Source organism: Triturus cristatus, chromosome 8 (assembly GCF_964204655.1).
Source record: "Triturus cristatus chromosome 8, aTriCri1.1, whole genome shotgun sequence".
Taxonomy (NCBI): domain Eukaryota; kingdom Metazoa; phylum Chordata; class Amphibia; order Caudata; family Salamandridae; genus Triturus; species Triturus cristatus.
Window position 1 is genome coordinate 389,097,242 of NC_140591.1, and position 22,366 is coordinate 389,119,607.

At 44.7% G+C, this 22,366-nt stretch overlaps 1 long non-coding RNA gene across 1 annotated transcript in view; it reads right to left on the reverse strand.

Annotated features, from left to right (window-relative positions):
* LOC146802168 (uncharacterized) overlaps positions 1-22,366 on the reverse strand; it is a 58,387-nt gene that overhangs the window by 19,623 nt on the left and 16,398 nt on the right. Inside the window, exon 3 of the long non-coding RNA XR_014967368.1 lies at positions 4,972-5,114. This is a non-coding gene — a long non-coding RNA (uncharacterized LOC146802168). The remainder of the gene's footprint in view (positions 1-4,971; positions 5,115-22,366) is intronic.

Sequence of the window (22,366 nt, forward strand, 5' to 3'; positions counted from 1 at the left end):
AGGGCAAAAGGAGGGTCTGTGGTACTGTACAATTTCGGAACCACGTTGGTAGCACGGTCCTACCCTGCCGATTTTGGTATCAGCGAACCGCAAATGACTAATGCGGTATGTATGAGTGTTTCCATTTTACTAGGGTAACCATTTTGTGGTTGCCCTCACATAGGCTGGGCTTCGAGGCCATGCCTAGGCCTAAAGGACACGCAATCATTCTTTGACTTCTTGGTGACCTATGCAAACTGACTCCACCGCCCGAGGTCAATCCTGCCCGGCCGATTCCTTTTACTGCGGCCGTATGGGATTAGCCTCAGGGCCCGACACATCATAAAGTCGTGTATCCCACGCGACTTCTGACTAATCCCTTTCACACCTGACTCTGTTTCCTACTTTATGACTCTGTGACGAGAAAGAGGTGTCCATTTTATTGGGGTCTGCTGATATCCAATGAGGGTTCTGAGCCTCGCTGGGTAAATAATTATGTGCTGACTGAGCTGTAATGTGGGATTATCATCATGACTGTGCTCTTTCTTTGAAGCGAAAATATGTGAACGACCACTTGTAAAAGAGGGGCGGTGTTGCCCAGAGCGTAATATTCTGTATATAAGAAAAGACTGGTTTTTGGTTGGGAGCAGTCTCCTGAGAACATACATCGTGTTGTACTTCTCGGATACCTGTGATTGGTCTGCAGCCAATAAATACGATCTTTGACTTCACCTAGAAGACTCTGTGTTTGTTTCTGTGGTCCGAAACAGGAAGAACTCAAAGTCTTCGGGTGTGTCCCCTGGCACCGCTGGGTTGGTTCTGAAAAACCCAGTACTTCAAGGGGGGAGATAGTATCTTTAGGGGAGCCTGATTTCAACTGGCCAAGTATACCTTGCAAGGTGGGTTGGTCCAGGAGGGGAAAATCAGCTAAAATACAGTTATCAATGCATCCTTTGTTGTTGATTGAGGGAGCATTGATTAAAACTGTTTGGTGAAAAGAAGTATAAATATCTTGAATTTTATTGGAGAAAAAAGTAGCTAGCTGATTACAGCGAGATAGCATATCCTCGCACGAAGTAGGTAGGGGAGGGGGTTTAATAAGAGCTTTCACTATGCGAAATATTTCGCAAGAAGAATTGGGGGATGACAATATTTGGTTTTCATAGTAAAGAGATTGAGCATGCTTAATTTCTTCCTTATACTTTTTGATGTCCTCCCTATAGATCACTTTATTAATAATGGAGTAGTCTTTCCTCCATTTTCTTTCAGATCGCTTACAGGCCTGCTTAAGTCTACGCAGTTTGGAGGTATACCAAGCTCTTCTATTAGCTCCACTTTTATCCTTGATGTATTTCTTTGGGAGCACTATATCTAGAGAGGAAATCAACCAGTTTTCAAAATTGAGACTTGCAATTCTTCTGCAATCAGGGGGGATCCATTTGAAGGTCTTGCAGAGGATGCACAGGCAGTTGAAACTGGTGGAGGTAATGGCGTTGATCTGGCGGATCATGGAGAGCGGGGAGTCGAGGATGATGCTGAGGTTTTGCACGTGGTCTGTAGGGGTGGGTGGATTCCCGAGGGCGGAGGGCCAAGAGGTGTTGTCCCAGGCGAATGTGCAGGGTCCGAGGATGAGGACCTCGGCATTTTCTGAGTTGAGCTTCAAACAACTGTCTTTCATCGAGGCTGCCATGTTCTTCATTCCTTCCTGGAAACAGAGTCTGTTGTCTTCGGGATTGTTCATGAGTGAGAGGGTGAGCTGGGTGTCATTGGCGTAGGATACAATGCTGAGCCTGTGCTGTCTGATGATGGTGGCACGGGGGCCATATAGATGTTGAAGAGCGTGGGGCTGAGTGATGATCCTTGGGGTACTTGGCAGTTGATGACGGTGGGTTCGGAGAGGAAGGGAGGGAGTCTGATCCTCTGGGTTCTGCCGGTGGGAAAGGATTGGATCCAGTCGAGGGCAGCACCTTGTATCCCCGCATCGTGGAGTCTGGCTGTGAGCGTGCAGTGTGAAACGGTGTCGAAGGCTGCGGAGAGGTCTAGGAGGATGAGGGCCGCAGTGTGACCCCGGTTGAGAAGCAAGTGGATGTCATCAGTGGCGGCGAGAAGGGCAGTCTTGGTGCTGTGGTTGCTGCGGAATCCCAACTGGGAGGTGTCTAAAATGGAGTTCTCTTCGATGAAAGCGGTCAGCTGGGCGTTTACAAGCCTCTCGGTGACTTTGGCCACGAAGGGGAGGCGAGAGATAGGCTGGTAGTTTTTCAGGTCCATTGGGTCGGCCGTTGGTTTCTTGAGGAGGGGTTTGACCTCCGCCCGCTTCCAGTCATCTGAGCAGATGCCGAATATGAAGGAGGCGTTGATGGTCCAGCCTAGTTTGGGTGCGATGGCGGTGGCGGCCCTGTGGAAGATGTCCAGTAGCCAGGTGTCTGTTGGGGCTCCTGAGTGGGTTTTCTTCATGGTTGCGGTGATGAGTTCGATGGTGGCGGGGTCCCAGGTCCTGATGGCTGGCTTATCGGCGGCAGTGGGTAAGGGGGTGGCATCCACATCAGTTCGCTGAAGTTGTGGTAGAGGACCTTGATCTTCAGATGGAAGTAGGAGCTGAGCTTGTCGCAGAGTTCCTGGGAAGGTGTGACGTCCGTGGCTTCGCTGGTGTGTTTTGCAAACTGCTGTATGACGTTGAACAGTTCCTTAGTGTTGGTCACGTTGTTCTGGACTTTTTCTCTTATGAAGGTCCATTTGGTGTTTCTAATGCGCTGGTGGTATTCCTTCAGGGCGCTCCTGCGGTTGTTCCTTGGTTTTCTGGTTTCGCCAGGTTTTCTCTAGGCATCTGCAGGAGCGTCTGGCTTCTTGTAGTTCTGTGGTGAACCAGGCGGCCTTTCAAAGGCGTTGTTTGGTGGGGTGGCAGAGGGGTGCGAGCTTGTTGGCTCAGCAGGAGATCCAGCGGTGAAATTCTATGGCTGCGGAGTTGGTGTCGGTCATGACGCTGGGGGGGTTTTGGAGGAGGGTGGTACTGAGGTGTTACTTTGTGACCTTGCTCCAGTTCAGTTGTGGTGGGCACGGTGCAGGGTTGGAAGCAGTGGTGGTGTTGAAGGTAAAGTGGATGCAGTGGTGGTCCGTCCAGAGGGGCTGGGTGGTGTGGCTGAAGCGGATGTGTGTCCCTTCTGCGAAGAGGGGGTCGAGGGTGTGTCCAGCTCTGTGGATGGGAGTGTTGACCAGCTGCTTCAGTCCGAGGTTGGCGAGGTTGTCGAGTAGAGTGGTGAGGTCGGGGTTGTTGCAGTTGTCGAGGTGGAAGTTCAGGTCCCCGAGTAGAATGTAGTCCGTGGAGGTGATGGCATGGGGTGCGGCGAGTTCGGCGATGGTAGTAGCGGGCTGGGTGCAGGGTCCTGGCAGTCTGTAGATAAGGGTGCTGCATAGCATGGTCTGGGGGCTAGTTTGGATCTGGAAGTGGAGGTGCTCTGTGTTGGAGTGGGAGTCATTCGTGCTGCATGTGGAGAGTCGGAGGGGGGTCGTGTGTGCGATGGCGAGTCCTCCTCCTGGGTGGTGGGGGCAGTCCTTTCTCTGGAACTTGTAGCCGTCGGAGATGGCAGTGGCGATGTCGGGGCTGGAGGTGGCGTTGGTCCAGGTTTCCGTGAGGAAGGCAACGTCAGGCGAGAAGGTGTCGATCAGGTCCCAGATTTCTACGGCGTGTCAGTGCAGGGAGCGAGGAGGATGCATGTCAGGGTGTTGGTGGTGCGTGCATCGGGCAGGCCTTCGATGGTTGTGGGAGCTTTGTCAATGGTGAAGGATCTGTGGCAGGGTCTGCACGAGAACTATCCATGGATGGTGTTTGGCGAGGATCTTGTGCAGTCAGCGTGTCTTCTGGGATTGACTGCGTGGAGGATGGTTGAGTCATACCAGTGGGGCCTAGGAGAATCAGGGTTTCTGGCGCTGGTTGCGGTGGGGTCACGGACGGGGCATATGGGTTTGTCTTAGGCGCGCCTTCGATGCATCCGCTGCTCGACCACGCAGCGGTCGCCATTAAGTAGGGAAGGGGGCGGGACCAGAGGTAGGGAGGCAGGAGCGGGGACTGTGTCAGGGTGGGAGGGCCCACAGGGGCAGCAGCGGCAGTGAAAACAGGCTTAACAATTGCTGAGATGTAAATAAGACTCAGAGAGTCCAGCAGAGTTGAAAACAATTGCCAAGAAGTTTTAAGCGCAATTACATGAAATCACAAACAATTACAAGAGTATGAACACAATTACAGAAATCACCAGGAGGCTCGGCGGGCTACTTGCGCAAACCCTGCACTGCGGGGGACTCGAGACTGCAGCAGTGAGGCAAAACTGCTGGGGAGAGTGCTGGCCTGAACCGAAGGTCTAGATTTCACACACGCTCCCCACAGCGGTCCCATTAAGTAGGGAAGGGGGGCGGGACCAGCAGTAGGGAGGCGGGAGAGGGGACTGTGTCAGGGTGGGAGGGGCCACAGGGGCAGCAGCGGCAGTAGAAACAGGTTTAACAATTGCTGAGATGTAAATAACACTCAGAGAGTCCAGTGGAGTTGAAAACAATTACCAAGAAGTTTAAAACACAATTACAGGGAATCACCAACAATTACAAGAGTATGAACACAATTACATACATCACAAGGAGGCTGAATGTGCTTCTGGCACGAACCCTTCACTGTGGGGGACTCGAGGCTGCGGCCGTGAGGCGAAGCTGCTGGGGAGAGTGCTGGCCTGGACTGAAGGTCTAGGTTTCACACGCGCTCCCGCAGTGGTCGCCATTAAGTAGGGGAGGGGGCGGGACCAGCGGTAGGGATGCGGGAGCGGGAACTGTGTCAGGGTGGGAGGGGCCGCAGGGGCAGCAGTGGCAGTAAAAACGGGCTTAACGATTGCTGAGATGTAAATAAGTCACAGAGAGTCTGGCGAAGTTGAAAACCATTACCAAGAAGTTTAAAACACAATTACAGGAAATCACCAACAATTACAAGAGTATGAACACAATTACAGAATTTACCAGGAGGCTGGGTGGGCTGCTGGCGGGATCCCTGCACTGCGGGGGACTTGAGGCTGCGGCAGTGAGGCGAAGCTGCTGGGGAGAGTGCTGGCCTGGACCGTAGGCTCACAGCCAGTTCACCATCAGACTGCAGCCTAAGAAGTCTGAAAAATGCAATTTTTAAAAGACTGTATGCCATTTTTATCTATGCAACCAGATCGCAAACAACATACCAATATCCATCAGCCATTAGACCGTCCCAATTCTTCTCCAGATTAGGAAAGAGTTGAAGGCTCACCTCTTTAATGAACACTACATCCTAGGGCATTAAATATCCACAGGCCAGGTTCCTCTGCTATTACTAATTGACTTTATGCTTGTCTTTGACCATGTACTGATTTGCATTGCCTTTTGGCTACGTTTGTGTTATGGACATACCATGTACATACATACATACATACATATATACATACATACACTAGGTTAAAGCCTCTAGACAGGTATTTTGTTACATGTATGATCACTGCACATACCGCAGTAACCAAGCATTTTAATATTGACTATCCCTGTTGAAAGTGGGTGTAGAAGATTGTTCATAGTACAATCAGTTAGCACACATTTTCCATTAGCTCTGTTGCCCACCCAGAGAGTAGCAGCATTTTGCTTTATCATATTTGCACATCTGCCTGAAAATGTGTGTCCTTGTGCACAATGATTGGTTCCCTTTGATTTATTTTCTTTCTGTAAATACAACTTTTCTTATCATTAAGTATATTTACTTACAGTTGACCTTTTTCTTTTTTACCACAAGTTATGGCATTTGTGAGAAAATCACCACACATTTGATTGTATTTTTTCAACATTTTCTTCTTTTTTATTTTCCTTCATTTGTTTGCGTGTCCAACAGCTATTCAGACCATGCCTCTGGGACACTTACTTGTTGTTTATTTATTCTACAGTGAGATACATTCCACATGGCAACTATGTTTAAATTAGGCTGCCATCTTTGAATCGTAATGTGCATATTGTTTGATTGTGTTACGGATCCAAAATGGCTAACACGTTTAAACACACCAAATTGGCAAAATGATTTCTAAACTACATGTATAGTGCTGTTTTCCTCTTCAAATATACAAGCAATTGAACAGAATACACTTCCTGACTGAGACCATACAAGGTATTGTGTGCATACAACTAGACAGTCTGGTTTACACATCAGAATACTTATTTCAGGAGGGAATGGGAAATCTGGCACTTATGATATATGTTTCCTATTTTTATTCAGTACAGCTTTGCCTTCAAGAAGTTAGCTATCTTCAGATGATGTTTGAGTGACGACCTTGACAGCTGCTGCTACTCAGGTAAGCTCAGTCACAACATATATTTCAAAATGTAAGTAATGCATATTTGGAAGATAATTATCTTGTTACTAAGTAATGTTTCGTTTTTGGAGATGTGTGTTCAAGAAGTGGGTAATCTTCACACAACTCAATAGTGACTATATTTTCTTTGCATAACCTCCCTTCAAAATTGCTGCGACACTTTTGATTCACCCTGCCTCCACATTTAAAAAAACAAAAACTAAACTAGGCGCTTTATTCTTTGGTAAAGGATGACTTGTTTCCAAATACTTTCTTTCTATGTTGATATGCCATCAGAAAGTGTTTTTTCTTGTGACAACGTCTGAGTTACTACACTTCCACTGCGTGAGACTGCTATATAATTGCTGGTATGTAGCTATGTCTGACCACCACATTTATTTTAACCTTACCTAAGACACTTTTCCTTCAGTACAGAATATGTTTCATATAAAATACTGTTTCTTCTGTACATATTCATGTTCAAGAAGTGGCTTTCCCCTTTCTCTACTCCAGAGTGACTACTTTTTCAGTGTTTTTAATTTTTTCCACAGTTTCTGGTATACCTCAGGTATGCCCAGTCCACATATTTATTCCAAATATATACAGGGCAACTTTGAAGCATCAAATTAATATATCACTTGCTACTTTTGAAATGAAGGCCAGTGGAAACATTACTGGGACATACATGTGATGTATCCTTTTTATCTTCACAGTCTTTGTGCCAATAAACAACATTTAGAGAGCCTAGGGAGCAGTCAACCCCTATTTTTCCAAACTATAAAGGCTTGAAGATGGCTCCATCACTCAAAAGCACAAATGTGCTGCTACATCAGGCACAATTGAACAACTTAAAATGAATGCTAGTGATAATCATGGAGATGTACAAGAACATTTTGTTTCAGAAGATACCCAGTTAAGAATAGAATACAAAGCTGAAGGGCACGGTGCAAAGAGAGGGAAAATTAAATCTGAGGCAGCATTTGTCAGTCCCTGAGAACCATTGAGGCCAGTTCTAAAGACAAAAGAACTCCAGCTTTTAGCTCTATATGTGCCACACGGCCATCTGGACCTTCTCATAAAATCAAGGTTGGTGCCAAGCTCAGAGGCTTCAGAGCAGAATTTTGTTGTTAGCATACCATTTCTACAAGCACACATTTCAGTTTCAGGAAAGTTATGCGAATTTGTGAAGGACTGACGTGTCTCTATCAAAAGATGGAGAAGTCTACATCAAAGAAAGCAAAAAGCAACACCAAGAAAATCATGCTGTGATGTCATGCCTTTTCTGAAAAATGTAGACCCTATGAGTAGCTGGCGCACCACTTAGAGGACTTTGTGAATTTGTGGAATCAAACTTACGAGGAATGTACCATGAATTAGATGAAGTGCTTGCAAAATTTGACACTGTTCTTTAAAATCATAAAGTATCCGTTTATGCCCATAACAATCAAACAACACACCCTGTTATGTTACTGCAGGATCAGCATTATGCTAGATGAGACTTCTTTTTTTATATTAATGATTTTTATTGTTTTCTAGCCAAAACAAGCATGTAAATACATTAGTAAAACAAGGTTGAATCAATTATCATACGGGCACAATAGGAAAGGAAACCATGGAAAGATCATCCTCTCAAAAGATATCTAATAATAAGGTGACTGCCAAAGCTTGGTACCAATGTCTGCTGCTAACAAGTACCTTAACAAGTAAAACAAAGAATGTGCCAAATGTTTCCACTATCAAAGCTTAGAAGTATATCTTCAAAGCAATACATAGCAACTATCAACTAAACATAGGGTGTAAAATGACTTGAGAAACTTCCATAAGTCCACCCTTTCTTCCCACCACACATTCCCTCCCTAATCAGCAGAAAAAAACAATAATGAATATCATGGAATTAGGAAAAATAAGTAAGAACCATAAGGTAGAAAGTCAGAAATCCTATCACCTCTGTCAACAATCTCAGTGTGAGCTGAGGTGCATCATTTCAGTGTGAGCTTCATTGCATCTCCAGCAACAGGGATCAGTGGAGATCCCCGCCTTGTATAATCTGTGTGGGGACCAGTATCACCTACGTAAGATCTTGAAGTATGCTAGTTTTAGTCTGACCTTATACAAATATTGGTTGTGATGCATGAAGAGGGTGGACTAATCTTCTTCTGTATAGTTCATGGAAAGGTGTGCGGCCCACCAGTCCTTAAGATTGGTCAGTACTGGAACAGAGAAGGCCAAGTTTATGAGAAGTCCCTATGGTCCGGAGACCACTCCTTTGTAGGTTCCACATTGCTGAAGTAACAATCGTAGGGGAAATGTCGGCAGGGCAAAAGGTGAGCCTGACAATGTGGCATAAAGGCTGTGTGACAACTAATGGTATCGTCATTACTGTTGTATTGAAAATTTCTAAAGGTACGGGCCTCTTCAAATGACAGAACTTTGCTCTCTGTTAGTAAATGGTAAATCTGAAGATTCCACATTCCCTACTAGCATAGAGTTTGTCTAGTTTCAATCAAGCCTTCCTCCCCCATGAAAGAAAAAGTTTAATCATACTACAGGAGTGAATTGGACAACAGTATGGGAAGGATAGAGAATATGTAGTTGATCCTTGGTGCTACATTTTAATGACTTTCCCCATAGGGAGAGAATTAAATCTGCCCATCTCTACAGATCTTGGGGTATCATAGTTAACATGGGATTCATATTATCCTCTACTATGTTAGATAATCCAGCATTCAAGAGCAGGCCTAAATACTTGAGTTTGGAGGGTTGATAATGAAAAGGGTGTGGTCCTAGTGGAGTTATCGTGGTGGTGCGGGTCAAAGGCATTGTCGCATATTTCCCCCCTTTAATGCGATAGCCTCAGAAGGTGGAAAAGGCAGAGATCAATGCAGTAAGGTGTGATAGGGAGGTAGTGGGAGCTGTCTACTTTGATAAGATGTCAATATTATATAATAACGCCTTGTGTTCCCCAGCAGAGGTAGGTATGCCTCAGATCTCTTGAAACTAACTAACAGGAGAGGCCCATGGAGGTAAGAGCGGTAAAGAGGTGGGGCAGGGTTGCTGTCTGTCGAATCCCCCCAGCCCACCCCGTCCCACCGATCTTACCTGCATGGGTCGCTCCTGCTGATGAATGGCTATAGGCAGTGGCTTCAGTGCTAGCACAAATAGCAATGGAGAGAGTGGAAATTCCTGTCTCGTTCCTCTTTGAATCTGAAAGGGTCAAGAGATGTTCCCATTACAGGAGACCACTGCCCTTGGGTTTGTATGTAGCAATTTGATCTTGGTCAGAAACTCTGGGCCAAACCGATGGATCCTAGGATCCAGAACAGGTACCCCACTCCACCTTATCAAAGCCCTTCTCGGCATTTAGTGAAACGATCAATTTCTCATCCATTTGCTCCATTCCTGCCATAATGCATGCATCTGCATTCAAAGGTGTGCTGCCGAAGACCTATACGAATGAACCTCATCTAGTCGCAGTGTATTAGTAACTGTAAGAGGTCCTTCAATCAGTTTGCTACCACTTTCGCTAAAATCTTTAGATCACTATTAGTCTGAATTTTTCTGGATCCAACAAAAAATTGAATTCAATGCATCCAATGGGGATGAATGATAGATTGGAATTTTCATGTATTTTATGAGTTAAATTAAACATTGTTTACTTAACTGCGCAGACTGATGATCATGCTCATGGAGCTAGTAATATCAATCACTTGGTATATGAAAAAACAGTCACAGTGGAACAATTTAACTTAATTAAAACACAAGTATGTGAATATAAACTTAAATTGAGTTATGACAACACCTTATTGAGATACACAAATGACTTCATTTAATCGTATTGAGCATAGAAAAAGGTCAACATGTCAACCTATTAAATAGACAAATGCATGTCAAAATCATCATTTTCAATTACTAAGGGTGTAAGTGAAGTGAAAAGTGCAACATAAATCGGGATAAGTGCAGACGAAGTGAAGGGGAAGGTCGTGTGTTTAAGAACATCCAAAATGAATTTGAAGACCTAGCCTGCCACTTGAATGGCAATAACACAAATGCAATAACATTAGCAAGAAAAGCAGTTGTAAAATCACTGTCAGTCTCGTGTATTGAACCAAGGGAAAAGTCGTCGACGTTTCGACCCCTAATCGAGCCAGCAATTAGGAAATCTTGGAAGCGGGGTCTTCTTCAGGACCAGCGGGGGATAGGGAAGATGGACTTACACCTAGGGATAATGAGTAGTATTAATACGGTGTGTCTATGGGATCATTATTTATCATTAGGTAGAAATAAGACAATATTTACCAGCAACAGCAAGGAAAACTCATGCTGGACTATTTGTGGAGTGGGCCCGAACGGCTCCTAAAACAAAACAGAAAGACGGAACAAGAGGAGATTGCACATCTGTATGGGGTCTCAATTGGGGCCTACTGGTCAAAGCAAAATGGTTTATTACTCACCATTCAATGTTTAAAAACCGGTGCTATTGATGGCAATATTCTTATCGGTATATGATGAATCACAATGGGCAGTGGTTCAAACGTAACCAAAGCTGGGGGGGTAAAAAAATTTGAATTACAATTCCCACAACCTAGTTTGGAGATGTACCTAAATCAATTAAGGTACAAACATCAAAGGACCCACACAAGTGAAGAGAAAACACAAAAAAATTGGCGGCAAATGTATCTAAAAATATCTAAAAAGGAGTCACCGTGAGGGGACACCAAGGGTAAGTATGGACAGCGCCGCGGGGTTTGTTGAATATAAATCCGCTATATTAAGAAAAACACCCAGCGTGTTACAGACTTAACAAGGAACAAGCCTCAGCCTCTAAAAGCCCGGACAGTTAATATGAGGCAGGCGAAAGCCCATGAGGCGGCGTTAACATCAAGAACCCAAAGATAGGAGATTTGTCTCGCAGCGTTTTACAAAATCAAAATATAAACCCGCCTAACGGCTCTAAAGCATGGAATCTAGTTAAATATGGCGGTTATTATAACTAAACCCAACCCAGATGTGGCTAACAACGGGAGATTACCAAATGGAGTGGTGAAGAGGGGCAGCATTTAATCTCTTGGTGGAGCAAAAAGAAGGTGAGAAGCGCGGTGAGATGCAATCTCTTGGAAAACGCGCGCTTGCTCCGCGGTGTGACATACCTCCCAGGCAGCGTCGACAACATCTGACAGCTAACCCTGGGAAGTGTCAAGTCGCTCGTTAAGTAGCTGACGTAAGCAAGTACGTCAGCGAAAGGAACGTGACGCGCTCATTGGACAGGGGCAGGGGGTGTGTCTGTATCAACGCAGCTGAAAACTCAGATGCTGCAAAACTGAAAGTGTTATCCCACGAGCGGCAGACAACGTTCTGTGGCGCGCGAAGGGCACTTGAATGTGTCAATTGAAACTGCTGTATAACAGCTTACACTCTAAGTTTCTTGTTTACAACATTGAGGCATAATAATTTCAGCAATGTGCGTGAATGCAAAAAAGGTAAAGCCACTTGGTCAAATATACGTCAGCTTGAAAACCATAAACATGAGAACCAAATCATAGTGCAGCATATAAAATGGAGGCGAGCTTTAAAATATATGCACAGAGGTAATGACCTGACTGCAAACGCAGCTTACATTCTGAAGCAGAGATAGACTGCCCTCAACGAGTTAACAATAAATATCTAGATAGATTGTAGTTCAGATTTTGAAAGGGAATCAAGGCAATAGTAGGCCAAAGGGCGGAGATAGTGTGTCATGCAGCAAATGGTTATAAATGGTCAAGATTACCCCAAATTTAAAGGCTAGGTGTTATTCAACAAGGATAATTGTGCATATGTAGCGTCAAGTTCGTTAAGACCATTTAGGACAGAATCAAACCTGTCCATCCATTTACATTCACGGGTGTTGAGGATTGCTCCCAGGTCGCCTCCCCTGATACCCAAAGTGATGGCCTCAAGAACTAGCCATTTCATCGATTCAGGGGGGTGGTTAAATGCTGAAAAATGTTCAACCATGGGGGCCCCCGTGGTATTGCATCTTATTCTGCTACAATGTTGTAGGATACGGCACTTGATCCTCTGAGTGGTCTGACCCACGTATATCTTGTTGCAGGGACAGACAATGGCGTAAATGACATTTTTAGTGTTACAGTTTGTCAATGTTTTTAAGGGCACCGTGCAATTGTTGAATTGAAACACTTTAGTTTCAATAGTGAGACTGCAAGCTTTACATTGTCCACATTTGACATGGCCTACTGGTGCCGGTAGTTGCCACATTGATTCGATTGTTGGCTTAGGAGGTGTGTCCAAAAAGGACTTCACCACTTGATCACGGACATTTCTGCCTTTCTTGAAGGAGTGCATGGGTGGTTCGGGAAGATGTAGTTCCGATGATACCAAATGCCAGTGTTTGTTTATGATATGCCGAATTTCGTTGCTCCTGGTGCTGAAGGTGGTAACGCATATTAGCCTGTTGAGGTCCTCAGTACGATTCTTTGGAGTTAAAAGCATGTCCCTATGGTTGAACCACGCTCTCTTGCGGGCTCTCTTAACCAACCGTCTGGGGTAGCCACGTTCAATTAGTCTAACAATCAGATCATCAGATTCATTGAAGAAATCTTCCTTCCGTGTACAATTTCTCCTGATCCTCAGGAACTGGCCAAAGGGTAGATTATCCCGCAGGCCTCTTGGGTGGCGTGTTTCTCTCAGTAGGCTTTCGATAAAGGGTCGTATATAGGCACTCGTCCGCAGTTTTGATAGAGATGTCCAGAAAGTCAATGGTGGACTTGTCTTTGTGAATTGTAAACTGGATGTCGCCTGTTCTCTCATTGAGCCATTTGAAAAAATTGTTGAGTTCTGAATCACTGCCTGTCCAAATCATGAGGACATCATCGATGTACCGCTTCCAGTACGCAACTTGCCTATTAAATGGATTTGTAATGTTGTTCACAAAGGTCTGCTCAAAATCGTCCATGTACAGGATCGCCAGGTCCGGTGCAAAGCTGGCCCCCATCGCAACACCTTTAGTCTGCATAAAATACTCATTCTGGAAGAGGAAAAAGTTTTGTGTCATCGCTATAGTGAGCAACTGAATTATGAACTCGGATGGAACATATGTGGGTTGTGTTCTTGTGTCCAAATATTTTGACATCACATCTAGAGCATGTTGTTGTGGTATGCTGGTATACAGTGACACAATATCCAGCGTGACAAGAATCTGGGTATCTGGATTGAAAGACATACCATCAATTAAATTGATGACCTGCATCGTGTCTCGTACATATGACCTGGTTTGTTCAGCCAAAGGTTTTAGAAAGAAGTCCACGTATTTACACAATGGTTCAAGAATAGACCCACATCCAGAAACTATGGGGCGCCCAGGCGGTCGTTGTTGATTCTTATGAACTTTAGGTAAGGTGTAAATCGTTGGAATGCGTGGATGAGTCTGGTTCAGGTAGGCAAATTCCAAATTCGAAAGGAAACCTTGGGCAAGGCCATCTTGAGTTGTCCGCAAAATCATGCTGCTGATTTTCTTGGAGGGATTGGAATTTAATCTGGTGTAACTAACACCGTCATTCAGTTGAGAGTAAATCTCGTCCTTGTAATCTTCCACATTTTGAAGCACAATGGCACCACCCTTATCCGCAGGTTTGATGACAATGGAGCGATTGTTTTTTAGGTTCTCAAGGGCTTTCCTTTCACCACTAGTAACGTTATGAGTTACATATTTCTTGGTGGAACACGTGTTGAGGGCCTCCTTGAGCACAATACTCTCATAAGTTAGCAGCCGATGTGAAACCATTTGTGAGGTTGGAGTAAAGGAGGATGGAGTCCGGAGTCCAGTACAAGATGTCGTAGATTGACTTGGGGACTGACGGAAGAAATAGCGTAACCTCATCTTGCGAAAGAAACGGTGTAAATCAGTTTGCAGATTACATTTATTAGGGTATGCGGTGGGGACGTACGATAGCCCTTTACTGAGAACCTTATGTTCATCATTAGTCAATACATGATTGGACAAATTCATAATAGGGTCCTTGATGGTGCTCACCAGCGATAGACCCGGCGTCTCGTTTGGATTTCCCCATGCTGTTCCTGGGGGAAATGTACTTGCTTCTGGGCAGGGGTCATGCCCTGGGGTTGGCCTCGGCCCCATCCTTGTTGAAGGTGGCCGCGTCCCCGGCCTCTGTTCCAGTTCCAGTTCGTATTCCTTCCTCTTGGTGGTCGCCATTGTCTGTCCTCTAAAAAAGAAGGACCAGATGGTGGATAATATGCCGTGTCCTGGCCTTGGTAGTTAAGACTACTACCTGCTTGTTCACTGTCGCTTCCGGTGGATCCTGTTGACTCAGAAAAGGTTGTGAATCTACGGGTACCTCTGAATCCACCCCTTCCTCTATTGAAAAAACGACCTTGCTGATCCTGTTTGTAGTAGTCGTCGTGTAAATATGGGTAGGTCAACTTCTTGATCACATCAGATCTAAATGCTTTTGTAATCAATGAATTAATATTTGTATAGATATGCTCATTTATGGTAGCAGAATAAGGGAAACCAAATTACGAATGCAGATTTGTTTATTTTAACGTTGATGGATAAAGTTCCTTTCGAATACCCATCATCTCGCACATCAGGTGGTGTCAACATGTAATAAACTAACCAAGGCATTTGGCTCCGTACGTTCGTGCACTATGCATGGAAGAAGTAGAAACTCACGCATACACAACTAGGTAAGCTGGTTGTTCACAAGGTCTTTTTAAATTGGGTATGAGATTTCACAACTAAAGTTTTTTCGTATATTTTTGACAAGAGAGTTCACGTCACTGCACTCACTCTATGTATGGGGGAAAGGTGATTACTTTAAGCACTAACTCTCCGGAGGCATGTTCACTCACAAGTTTAGTGAGTTGTTTAGCATACACGATGGTTTGTTTAAGTGTTGCATGGACTTCCATTCACAATTGACTACTGATGTTAATGGCAATTTTAGGCACTGTTTTGCACACAATAGTGCACATGTGTATACACAATCTTTGAACTACATATAAATCATATACTGAACGCCGCAGTTATCATCACTTTTATTATGGTCTATTATTCTCTTTATTTGAATGTCATAGTTGTCCGAGGACACGACTGAGTAGTTTTCTGTTTTGAATTATGTAGTAGAGATTGTAATTGGAAGACCCCTGATGAAGGGTATATCTGAACACGAAATGCATTGGGTAGCATCCTCAGAGTGATTACTTAACCAATTGGGTGAAGTAACATATTAAATGAAATGGATAATAAAGGATCATCGCAATCGATTAAACATGATGATTAGCAATGAATAAAGCTTCATTCATTGAAATAGTGAAAACAATGGAGTAAGAATTAAAAGTATTGAAGAAGATTTAAATAAAAAAACATTGGTTTGGCTGTTAAGTGCGATCAGCGGCCAGGGAGTGGTTGTTGCACACCTAGCATTCTTCTCTTTAGTATAAGTCTATGCGCTTTCCAGACATGGCACACATAAGCTGGATCGCACACCTTTGAAACAAAAGAAAATGAAGAAAACTTTTTTTTAAATGTACATTCTGGTAAAATTATTCTTTGATTACTGTCTCACCAGAGGCATTTTGATGGCAGTGTTCGTGCATGATGCTTTCTGTTGATAAGGTTGATCGCCCAGGAAAATTCTTGAGATTTTCCCCCTCTCATAATGTCTTTGCTTAAGATTAAAGAGAGATTTTTTCTGCGGGGGAAGTGAACAGTTAATTAAATTCTGATTTTTTCCTCAATACATCTTTCAATATGGGTGGGGAGAGTATTATATTGTAACAAGCTGTAAGGTGGGCAACTTGGGATTCTAAGGTCTGTCCCTTATTGAGGGCCTTCGTTTTTTCAAAATCTAACTCTTGCTTCAGTTTACCTCTAATAGCTCCCTTACCCGCTTCCCACAAAAAACAAGCAAATGTTGGTTTTCCTATATATATATATATATATTCACTGAAATAAACAAAAGTTACAGGGCCATTATAGATATGAATTTGCACTTAAAACACCCTTAGAAATTCACTCATAAAAACTACAGGCTACAGGGGCGTTATAGTTAGGAAATATAATTTAATAATACCTTATAAATTCCCTGAACTCACTGAAAAACCAAATGTTACAGGGACGTTATAGTTAGGCTGACATTTCACTCGTACAAAACTAAAGAAATTCAGCGGTTATAGTTAGCTGAGTTAACTATAACATGCACTCCCGCAATGCACTGCTTATGACCTCACATATTACATCACTCGTAGCGTGGTCAGTGACATCACTGATGACATCTCAAATGACATCACTGATGACATCATCCATAGACTCTCTGACACACCCACTCATACCCCAATATAACCTTTCATACATCCACTCCAACTTCCATACTAGCATTCTCAAAGCCATGGATGCAACCATACCCGTTCTTACACACCCACTCACTGATTCATAGGACTACACACATATATCCACTCAGTTACCCATACAGCCACACATACACCAACCCACTCACTAATACAGCCACTGATATTTCTACTCATACACCCATACAGCCACTCATACATTGGCAGTCACCCATAGAGCTACTCACATATCTAGTTATTTACCTGTAGAGTCAATTACATAGCCACTTACTCACCTAAGCAGTTATACACACACCCACTGACCTATACAACCACTCATAACCACCTCACCGACCAATACAGCCACTAATATATCCATTCCTACACCCATATAGCCACTCATACACTGTCAGTCACCCATAGAGCTACTCACACATCTAGGCATTCACCCATAGAGTCAATTACATAGCCACCTACTCACCTATACAGTTATACACACACCCACTCACTTATTCATACAGATAATAGCACCTACTCACTCACATATACAGTCACTAACACAAAGACACACTCACCCACAATGCCACTCTTGCAATCATTCAGTCACACATACAGGCACTCATATACTCCCAACACTCACCTTTACTGCATTTCACATATGCAATTACTCACCCATATACCACTGACACATCCTTTCACTCACTGACATAGCCATACATACATTCAGTCACCCATACAGTTCCTCACAGATGCACGCACTAACCCATAAAGCCACTGACTCACCCACTCACTCATCCATGCATGCAGTTACACACACCCTCACCCACCCACACAGACACTCATACAGGTACTCAGATAACCAATCAATCACCCATACAGCCACTCACCAACCTATACAGCCTCTTAGACACTAACTGACAGACTGATACAGACATTCGCACAAACAGTCATTCACCAATATAATTCACTGGGACACCTTATCACTCATTTATACAGTCAGTCACGCACCCACTGAATCATCCATAAAGTCACCTATACACCCACTTATTCACCAATACACCTTGGTATGTATAGTTAACACTCATATACTTTTTAAAAACACTCAGAGTCGCTGGTTGATGTCATCAGTGATGTCGTCAATGATGTGATTTGAGATGTCATCCATGATGACATCAGTGATGTCATTGAATATGTCATGACTGATGTAATATGTGAGGTCATAAGCAGTGCATTGTGGAGGTGCAACTTATAGTTAACTCTGCTAACTATAACTGATGATATTTCTCTGGTTTTGTATGAGTGAAATGTCAGCCTAACTATTATGTCCCTGTAAGCTTAGGTTTTTTCTGTGAATTTCTAACGTTTTTTAAATGCTAATTCCTAAATATAATGTACCGTTAACTGTGGTTTTTTTAGTGAATTTCTATGGTTTTTAAAGTGGTAGTCACGTTTGCAGAGTGGTGTAGAAATGGACGGGGCCTCCGACCAGCTCTCAGGAATTATGCTGTGTAGGACTTACAGGAAGTACCAGGAGGGCTTCTTGACCCACAAGGTACCTCCAGAGTAACTAACCAGTAGTGTTCCAGGAGCCGCATTTGCAGAGTGGTACCGAAAGGGGATGTGGCCTCAGAAGACCACTTAGCAATCACACTGTACGGGACATACTAGAGGTAACAAGAGGGTTAGTTGGCCCCCAAGAACATCCTTGGGGGCCAACTACCCCTCCTGTTACCTCCAATAAGTCCGACACACCAGGATTGCTGAGACGTTGTCAGAGGCCACGCCCCCTTTCTCCACCACTCGGCAAATGCGCCTCCCCGTGCGCTACAGGTTGGGGCATGAAGTCCCCTTGGCTCCACAGGGTCCTTCTGAGCCAACAAATCCTCCTGTTACCTCCAGTAAATCCCACACAGTGGGTTTGCTGAGGGGTTTTCAGTGCCACACCCCATTTTTCCACCACTCTGCAAATGTGCCTCCTGGTGGACTACTAGTAGTGGGGATGAAGTCCCTTGGCTCTTTAGACTCCTTTGGGGCCAACTAGCCCTCCTGTTACCTCCAGTAAGACCCACACAGCTGCTTCGCTGAACGGTAGTCAGAGGACACGCCCCCTTTCTCCACCATTCGGCAAACACAGCTCCTGGCATACTACTGCATCAGGGATGAAGTCCACTTTAGTCCTGCGGCCCTCAGGAGGAAAGAAGACCTCATCCTCCCTACCAGCAGTGCGTGGAGAGGCCCTTTTGCAAGGTGGTGGAGAAAGGGGCGTTGCCTTCACCACCTCTCAGCAGTCCCACTATGTGGGGCTTACTGGAGGCAAGAGGTGGTCTTCTTGGCCACTAAGGATCCTCAGCAGCCAAAGAGACTTCATCCCCCAACCAGAAGCATTCCAAGAGGTGCATTTGCAGAGTAGTGGAGAAAGGGTCGGGCCTCTGGTGAGTTGCCAGCTTTTTTTATGTTGATTATTTTTGTTTTTAGGAAATGGCCCATGTGGCCCCCTTCCCTGAACCGTTTTGTGCCCCAGGGACCCCACCTACCTCGACCTGACCCTTTTTTAATGTAAAAAATGGGAGGGGGGCTGCGCAGCCCCCCTTCCCAGGCCAACTTCGGCCCCGGGGAACCCATCCCCCGGTGTGATGCCTTAACTTTTTTAAAATAATACTTACAGGGATTGCTCTAAGTTGAGCACACTGTTTGCTATGGCATGGCAGGAGAAGTGCTCCCAGCATGCCATAGCGAACAGCAATGTCCCGGGTTGGACACCCTGGGATATTGCTGGAGCTGAACCTGGGGTGTGGTCCCCAGGGTCATGTAGGTCCTCTGATGGGGGGCCACGCTGTCCCCCTTATTTATTCATATTTGCCCCAGGGAGGGGATGGTACCAGGGCTGTGTGGGGGGGCTGGAACCCCCTCATGCTTTGGTATTTATTTTAGCCATAGGGAGGTGGTGGTCCCCGGGATGGGAGGGTCCCCCAGGCCCCCCATATTGTTTTAATTATCCCTGTGGAGTTGGCAGTCCCCGGGGCAGGGGGGATACACGAGGCCCCCCAACATAATTGAAAATAGCCTTGGGGAGATGGTGGTCTCCAGGGCTGTGGGCGGGCCCAGTGGGTCCACCTGCATTTATAATGAATGTACCCTGAGGAGGTGGCGGCGCCTGGGGCTTTGATAAGCCCTAGGAGGGGGGTCCCGTGTGCCCCCTCCTATATTTATTACATGCCCCCGAGACCAGGCCCACCCAGGGGTTATTCGAAAGAATGTGCTGGCGCCCACGCTTGCTTTTTTTTATGGCAATTTCGTGAATAGCGTGATTTTAAGGCAATTTTTATTTTTTAAATGCTTTTGTGCCATGGCTGGGTGCCAGGGGAACCCCAAGACCATGGCTTGGGGGTCAAGGTCAGAGTATTCCTACACTGCCCCCTTTTCCTTATTTTCACTTATTTGTTTTGGGACTCAGTGAAGCCGAGTCCTAGGATGGCTGGCAACGCTTCCTGGTTGAAGTGTTGCCAGCCAATCAGAGCAGTGCATTTCCCTGCACGAGCTCATCTTTATTCACAAAGGCTTCACGAGACATATCTATAATTTTCAACTTACATTTGTCTCCAACTACTGAATGGATTTTCATCAAATAAGCAAAAGGCACTTCCTTGAACCAACATCTACCTCTCTATTCAGCGGTTCGGGCTGTAGGTGTGGCTAAAAGTTCCTACAGGAATTAACAATATAAATGCACCCTTATTTTGAACCCCAGATTCGCGGCCCCCACTGCACAGATCAGCCCCAAACTTGATAAATTGAACCTACCTTGACACTTCTTTTGGAAAAGATTGGTCAAACGACACCAAAGTTATAGCCAAGTCAAAAAATGCTTTTCCTATAGAAACTGGGTTCTAACTATAACTACCTACGGGTGACTACCTACGGGTGACCGCCAGTAGGTAGTATATATATTGATCTTACTGTGTATATACGACGACATGTTGTAGTATTTCTTCTATGTCAAACAGGCTGCAATGACACCTGAAAATCATTTCCTGTTTACCACTTTAAATTAGGCCTGGGCGGTAAATTCCGTTCCGTTCGCGTAATTTGCGGAATTTGGGTAATTTCGCGTTCTGCGGAGAACGCGAAATTACCCAAAATTCCGCTTTCCGCGACTTCGCAAAATTTTTGCTTGTTCGCGTTCTCAAAATGCGTGTTTGCGAGATATTTCTCCCCGAGCACGCAAACAGAGATTGTGAACAGGAAAAAAGCATCGCGAACAAGCAATTCCGCGTGTTCGCGGAATTTCTGCGTGTTCGCGGAGATTTTTTACCGTTTCGCGGAGATTTGCGTGACGCGATTACGCAAATTCCGCCCACCCCTACTTTAAATACCACTCGTACCGTCAGCAATGTGTCATGTGATCAAGACCCGAGTGGGGGTCGAAACGCGTTATGGCGGACAGGCTGGGCAACCAATAAAGCACTTTTGATTGGCACTAATTGTTTGGGTCCGCTTCTCGTCTCTGTGTTCGAGCGAAGCACTGGCAGTGGCGTTTTACATTCATTTGGAGTACCGAGCAGCTTCAGCGGTACGAGCGGAGCCCCTCCCCTCCAAGGGCCAGGCAGCAGGAAGCAACCAGGGCCGGTGATCCGGAACTGAATTGAAAACTCCAGCGAGGAGGAAGCTGCAGGAGCCCCTAACTGCTGCGTATCAACCTATCTTCAGTATTGAAGTCGGTGCATTCAGTGTCAGTGGACCGGAGGCTAGCATCAAGAAGTCAACAAAGGTAGGACTTGAGCAGAGTTGTTAGTGGGGAGTGTGCGCGGTGAGCGTTAAGGACATTTGTCGTAATAGCGCCACCGTATTTCTCAATCAGGGTAAGGGGGCTCAATTCATATGTACAAGACACATCTTGACAAAGTTGAACATATACCATGGGAGGTAGACATGTTATTTATGACTCTTGATGTAACCTCCCTGTATACGTCGATAAGACATCATCAGTGATGTCATGAGTGATGTCACTGACCATGTCATGAGTGATGTAATATGTGACGTCATCAGCAGTGGATTGCGGGCGCGCGAGTTATAGTTAGCTGAACTAACTATAACGGGGGAATTTCATTGGTTTATTATGAGTGAAATGTCCAGCTAACTATAACATGTGTGAAACCTATGGTTTTTTCAGTGAATTTGCAAGGTTTTTTACATGCTAATTCCTGACTATAACGTGTGTGAAACCTATGGGTTTTTCAGTGAATTTGCAAGGTTCTTTAAATGCTAATTCCTAACTATAACGTGTGTGAAACCTATGTTTTTTTTAGTGAATTTGTAAGGTTTTTTAAATGCTAATTCCTAACTATAACGTATGTGAAACCTATGGTTTTTTAAGTGAATTTGCAAGGTTTTTTAAATGCTAATTTATGAATGTATTATTATATTTTTTAAATATTTATTTTACAATAAGCTACCTATATATATAGTTATAGATTAACTTTATCCTGTAATACGGAATGGCTCAGTTTTTTTTTATTTTTTGTTTGGATAGAGTTGAACAGCATAGTTAATATCTTCTATAAACTTATAAACAAGGGTTTTTGTCCGTGCGCACACCGTGCATGCATGCGTACGTACTCCGTGTGCGCATGCGTACGTGCTCCACGTGCACATGTGTACGTTGTGCGTGCTCCGTACGCGCATGCGTACGTTCTCCGTGCGCGTACGTGCAT